This window comes from Acomys minous (assembly GCF_964271855.1).
Source record: "Acomys minous genome assembly, chromosome: 15".
Taxonomy (NCBI): Eukaryota; Metazoa; Chordata; class Mammalia; order Rodentia; family Muridae; genus Acomys; species Acomys minous.
In genome coordinates this window covers 71,043,252-71,050,532 of record NC_140497.1, presented here as the reverse complement: position 1 = coordinate 71,050,532, position 7,281 = coordinate 71,043,252, and positions in this window count along the sequence as shown.

The window sequence follows — 7,281 nt, the reverse complement described above, 5'->3', positions numbered from 1 at the left end:
TCTCAGACTCAGCTGGGCCTGCCGGAGCACGCATGTATATCTGAGCACTCTATTTTGCAGATGCAGAGGTTCAATCAGAGTTTGGAAATGACACTGTATCTTGGTTTTATTTTCTTGTTTAGCAAGACTGCAGGCCAGCCATGGGGTGGGGGGGAGGGTAGGGGGGCAGGCCCGGGGGCCACTCATCTGTAATATCAGCACTTACCCAGCAGAGTTAAGAGGATCACTATGTTTGAGGTTAGCCCAGGCTACTTCCAGACCAGCCAAAGCTACATAAGCCCCTTGCTTCTCATTGCAATTACACATATGTGCTCCTGACCACACTCCTTCTACTGGGGTGCATGGTGATGTACAACATGTTTAAAAGCCATCACTATCGGCCTATGGACTGGTTAGACCACCGTATTTGCTTGCACTATGACTTTCAACTTTTTGACTTTTCATTTTAAAAGAGAGAGGGGAGATAATCGTCTTCTGGGTGTTGGTGTTACAGGGCTGTGCTTGATGATTTGATATCTAGATGCTGATCCTGGACCAAGAAATATTTAACCCTACATTATATTTAAGTGATCATTCATTAAAAAATAATAATAATAACACCTCACCCTAAATTACACAGAAATTGGTGATGAATTTCAACATGTGTCTTTCAGTGAGCAATTCCTGTTTATACCAAAAAAAAAAAAAAAAAAAAAAAAAAAAAGCAAACTGGAATGAGGAGAATTTGCTCAAATTATTGGTAGGTAAATTCTTTTCCTGTGAGGTTTTCTTCTGAGTGCTAAAGCCTTTGTGGGACGTAGCCCCCCTTCTCAGGTTCCTATTTCTTCATGTATTTAGTATATATATAGCCGGTAGCCTAGTGTCCTAGACCAGGGGATGAATAAAAGAAATTGCATGAAGAACGATAGAGGAAAGGAAAGAAAAGAAAAAGGGAGGGAGGGAGGGAAGAAGGAAGGAAGAAAGGAAGGAAGGAAGAAAGGAAGGAGGAAGTGAGTCAATAGAACAAAGCAGGAGCAATTCTGAACAGCTTTCTCTGCCTGGTCAGGAGCCTCAAATTTTGTGCTTGTTTCTTTCATTAAATTAAAAGTATAATGTGTTGACTGTTTATTTAAGACTTCATCCATGCTGGCAAGAGTAAAAGACTTTCCACTTAGAGAAGCAACTGTTCAAATCTTACCCTGACACTGCAGTTCTTATTTGGAATAAAGAGCAAAGTAATCAAGAAAATGGGGGTGATATTTCAGAGAATCTCCAAGAAAATATTCCGTACAAGGCGTGGTGGGGCTGCGCTAAGGAACTGATGGACCATCATTCTAGACAATGGAAACAGGCCAAGGTAACACTAAAATAATGAAGCCGATAAATCCAATGTTACATTCAATAAGAAATGATTGCTGCTTTTGCCACTTACTTCCTAATCTTCATAGAAACTTTGTACAAAAATTTTTTTTTAATCCTTATATTGTTCAGCTGAAGAGATGGGCTTAGAAATAAGTAACGTGATCGTCTAAAGGCTCCACAGTGGTTAACTTCTTGGCCCACCTCAATCAACAAGATAAAACAAACAAGAAGCTTTCGTTGGTTCTTCATCAGCCACTGAAAGAAGACCAAGTTCCTCTGCTTGGATTTCCTAGCTTTTTCTATGTCCTAGCTTCGACTGGCTGGAATGGCCCCAGATCCCACATCCAGCTCAGTGTTCCATTCAGCCTACTTCCTTATCATGCCATTTATCTTCCTGGGCCCAGTCCCTTTCTCAGGCCATTTATGCTAATGGAAAGGTTTCCTCCACTTCAAGCTCTGCCCATTGAAAGCCTGACTTTTAAACCCCCAGTCCAAGTGCTGTTTCAACCTGAAGATCCTCACCCATTAGTTCAGCCCTGTGGTGGCTAATCATCACTGTCAAGTTAGTGAGATTCAGAATCACCACGGAAATTAACATCTGGGCACATCTGGGAGTGGTTTTCTAGCACCATTTCATGGGTTAGGATCTTGGACTGGAGAGGGAAAAAAAAAAAACAGAAAAAGAGTGGGGCATAAGTATCTATCTCCCTTTCTGCTTCCTGACTTTGGATGGCTATGACCAGCCACCTCACACCCCTGCCTTGCCATAATGGACAGTACACTCCACCCATGAGTCAAACCAAACACTTCCTTCCTTACAGGGTATTTGTCACAATAATAAGAACTGTAACTAATCAAGTATTAAAGATCTCTCTCTCCTTCTCTCTCTCTCTCTCTCTCTCTCTCTCTCTCTCTCTCTCTCTCTCTCTCTGTCCCTCTCTTTGTCGCTCTCTCTCTGTCTCTGTCTCTGTCTCTCTCTGTCTCTCTGTCTCTGTCTCTCTCGGTGTCTCTGTCTCTGTCTCTGTCTCTGTCTCTCTCTCTTTCTCTCTCTCTCTCTTCCTCCCCCCTTACAGAGAACATTTTGAATGTGCCATTTCATTATTCTAGCTTCACCACACATTGAAGCTTTTAATAAATTGTCTTCTCCTGCCCCTCCACAAAAAAACAAAAAAACAAAAACCTGTTAGTTGCAAAGATAAGACATGTGTCTTAAAATACGTATTGTTTATATCTTTCATATGATCCCATACTAGCAGTGGTCTTTTGTTAAAACAGGATGAGTCAGACCTGTGAGATGGCTCAAAGGGTAAAGATGCTTGCCACCCAATTATATAAGCATAGAGCCGTAGATTTGATCCCCGGAGACCATAAAGAACTAAAGGAGAGAACAGATTTCACAAATGTTCTTTCACCTCCACCTTCATGGTAGCTAATGTGCCGCTCCCATGTACAGCGTGTGTGCATATGCTCACACATACAGCAGCAGCAGCACTAGCATCAGTCATAATAACTGTTTGAACTTTTAAATCAAAATCTGAATAAATGAAGCACTGAATAAATGGAGGTGAAAGAAAAACAATTACAAGTTAAATATAGTAAGAGCCCCTCCTAGAAAGAATGAACACAGAAAGCACTTGGCATTTTTATTTTTCATAATCTGTTATATGAAAGTCATCTTTTAAGAAGCTGTAGGGTTGGGTAAGATGTGGGTGAATATTCATGGAGACCGAGGCACATGATTTCATCTGTGTTGAACCATTTTGCACTCATTTATTCAAACAAATGTTCATGGAGTTGCCCAGATTCCTCAAAACCCAACAAGTATTGAAGAAATAGATGAGCAAGACAGACGAGATCACTAAGTACAGGGAACTTAAATTCTAGTGGGAAAAGAGACAGTGAGTAATAAGCAAACATAAAGTAAGTTGTATCATGGAATACTAAAGTAGAGAATCCAGCGATTAAGTGATTGAGGTCCACTGCCCCAAAGGCATAACATAGCAGTAGCTGGTTGAATGAGGCAGCTGCACGGGACTATGTAGGGAAAGCCATCCAGGTAGATGAAACAGAAAAGTCAAAAGACACTTGAGGGCAGAAGAACAGAAAGGGTGGGTAATGGTGGGGCACGATGACCAAAGGAAACAGGCGTGGCATCTGGAGGAAGAGGAAGGTGCCTTATCTCACAGGGAGCTACATATCCAGGAAGGAATTGCCGTTGTATTAGGTGATCGATCTGAAGCTACTGAAAATGTGTAAACGAGGATGACATGTGCTCACATTAAGGCACTGCAAAGTTTACTTTTAGAACTGAGTGGAGAACAGATTGGAGCAGAAGGTAGAGTGCCTTGTGGAGTGTTGTAGTCTGAATAGTGACCCTCTACAAAGCTCACAAAGTGACTTCCTGCCACTGCAAAAATAGTAAGATACTAAGACTTCAAAGGAGCAATGAGACTGGCGCTTTTATAAAACATGAGTCTCTCTCTCTCTCTCTCTCTCTCTCTCTCTCTCTCTCTCTCTCTCTCTCTCTCTTCTTGTTTTTTTCCCATTCTACTGATTTTAAGTGGTCTAGTGATTCTGGGTTTAACTTGTACTTTTCCCAGTATTCTACAGTGCATCCTTAAGTTATTTATTTGCTATCTCTCTGGTTTCTTCATGTAGGTAGTAGGGACTATAAATGTTCCTCTTAGGACTTCTTCTATTGTATGGTATAGGGTTGGGCATGCAGTGTTTTCAATTTCACTTGATTCTAGGATTTTTTTTAATGTCCTTTATGTATTCAATAGCACATTCCTCATCCAGTAGTGTTTGGTTTAATCTCCATGAATTTGTGTACGTTCTAAAATTTCTTTTGCTATTTATTTGTAATCTCATTCCATTATAATCAGACAGGATATAAGACGTTGTTTCCATTTTCCTGTGCTTTTTGAGATCTGCTTTATGCCATAACTTACTGTTTCTTTTGGAGAAAGTTCCATGAGCTGTTGAGAAAAACGTGTATTCAGCATTTTTTGGATGAAATATTCTGTACGTTGTGTTAAGTCCTCTTGATCTATGATGTCTTCTAACATTCATATTTCTGTTTACTTTTTTTTTATAGAGAAGTCCTCTCAATCCAGAGGAGGGGAGTATTGATGTCATCTGCTACTATTTTACTAGGATTACTTTACAGCTTTATGCCTAAACCTGTTTGTTTGTTTGTTTGTTTGTTTGATCAAGTTGGGTGCACCTGTGTTTAGGGTATATCTGTTTTCAATCCTGTTTTCTTCAAGGATTTCTCCTCCAATAAGAATGAAGTTGACCACACAGGGCACGGTAGTGCATGCCTTTAATCCCAGCACCCTGGGAGGCAGAGGCAGAGCTCCTGTGTTCAAGGTCATCCTGATCTACAGAGTGAGTTCCAGGACAACAAAGGCTACACAGAAAAACACTGTTTTGGAAAAATAAATAAATAAAAATAATCATTTCTTCTCGCTATTCTTGGTTTGAAGTCTGTTCTGACAGATTTTACAGTGTCAACTGCTTGTTTCCTCTTCCCATTTAGGTGGAACACCTTTTTAAACTCCTTTCCCCCTCAGGCAATGTCCGTTACATGTAATGAGGCTCATCGCATGGGTGCAGCAGACAGGTGGCACCTGCTTTCTGTCTAATCTACCAGTTTGTGTCTTTCGGTTGGAGAATCGAGAATATTAATATTCAGAGCAATTACCGAAAGTTGTGAGCACTGAGTCCTGTCATTTTTCTGAGTTTATCGTGTTTGTATTTTTTTCCTCTTCCTTGCTTGATTACCTATTGGTCTAGCACGGTTTGTTCTTTACGGTGTCCTCCCGAATAGATTTGTTTTCTCTTCAATCTGAAAGATTCCTTCTAGTATTTTCCATAGAGTTGGTTCGGTGGTTTAAATTTCTTTAGCCTATTTTAATCTTGGAAACCTTTCTCTCCTACCCCTAAAATCATGACAGCTTCGCTGGGTATAGTAGTCTGCCTTGACACCCATTGCCCTCTACGACCTAAAACACCTCAGTCTAGGCCCTCTTCGTTTTTAATTGTTTGGTTAAATGATATCCTGTCATTCTGAGGGACCCACTTAATATCTAACTTGCTGCTCCTGTTTTGCTGCTTTTAATATGCTTTCTTTGTTCTGTGTATTTATAGTTTTGTTTTGTTTTGTTTGTAATAAAAAGAGGGGAGGCTCTTTTCTGGTCATGACTGTCCGGTGTCTCAAATGTCTCCTGTATCTAGACTGACATATCTTCTTTCACCTCTGGAAAATCCATGGAGTTCGTTTTTTTTCAGAGTATCATTGCTTCCTTAGAAACGCCACATGGACCTTTTACTTACTTTTATCCTTCTTTGATTATTCTGATTCCTTCATGTGGCCTTCAAGTTTGGTTACTCTGATCTCCTTTTAACGTATTCTATTGGTGAGAATTTCCACCGAGCTTTTATTTGATGTATTGTGTTTATTTCTGACACTTTACATGGTTTTTTTTTCCCTTTAGTATTTCTATCTCTTTGTTGAATTCTTCCTTTTTCTTTATGTTTGTTTTGTTTGTCAGGCACGCCTCAAACTCATAGAGATCCCCTGCCTCTGCCTCCCAAATGCTGGGATTAAATGTGTGTGCTACCATGTCCAGCAAATTCCTCCTTTTGTATTTTGCATTACTTTCCTCATTTTTTCAGCTGTTTGTATTCTCAACAGACATTTGTTTTCTCTTTCTTTTCTTTCCTTTCTTTGTTTCTTTCCCCCTTTTTGACACATTTATAATCATTCTATTGAGTTGTCTCTATTTCATCTGAATCAGTCTCACTAGATGTCATGACTAGTTAGTAATTTTTGGAGGAGTTATGAGTCATGGTTTTGGGTTTTTTTTTTAATTTCTTGTGTTCTTATGGTGGAGTTTACATACTTAGTATTACGTCTTTGCTTGTATATTTTTATCAACTATATTATTTATTTTCATTGAAGTGTGTTCATGTGGGACTTGGAGTTGAATGTGTAGTTCAGAAAATAGTTGCTCAGTTCAGGAGCTCAGGAAACTGGTTGCAAATTCTGTATTATTCCCTGAGTGATATAACAGTGAGAGCAATCACAGAAGCTTGTATTACCACTAGGTAAACATTATATTAGCCAACAACTATTATAACCTGGTCAACTTCAACAACTATGGGAGAATAAACAATCAAGGGTAATATAGGGTATATATAGGCTTTGCCTTTTCCAAACCTACTTTATTTTGGGTTCTTTAAATGCTTATACCTCCCTTCCAACCCACCTAACCTAGATAGGAGAGAAAAGAGGTTTAAGGGAACAGAAGATGTAGACATTCATTGAATTCAGTTCCTGGGAGGGATTCTTCTGGTGTAGTTGGCAAGATTTCAGCAGACCAGCAATTCTACCAAAGTTGCTGCTGGAGCCTGGAACAGCAGCTGGAGCTCAGAGGCTTGAAGCAGTCTCTCTAGGAGTGTCTCAAAATGGATTGATGGACAGCCAAACAATACCAAGACCCAAAAATGCCCAGCCTCCTGTTGTGGGCTTATATATCCTCTCAGAGTTTGTACTAGGATGTTTTCAGCTGGCAACAGCCAAGCCCCCTCACTAAGTGGTTCGACTTCTAAGTGGATAAACATCACTTGTTCTCTCATCCCACACTTGAGACCAAAACAAAAACAGGTTTATATCCACTACAGGTATACTCGATTTTGTTTAGTAATATTAAGAGTGGGATGTAACTTGAGGTATGGTGGGTAAGAATGAGAATTGAATATTACGCCAGCTCTAAAAAGAAAAAAAAAATCAAGGGAGTGGGTGCAGTGTAATAGTTTCCTCCAAATCTGATACATCCATCCTTCCAGAAGCTCCTTAAGCAGAAAGGTAAACACTTCAAAATGGTTTCAGGAAATCCCTGAAACTGATCGGAATCACTAGGCATCCTCCCTGCC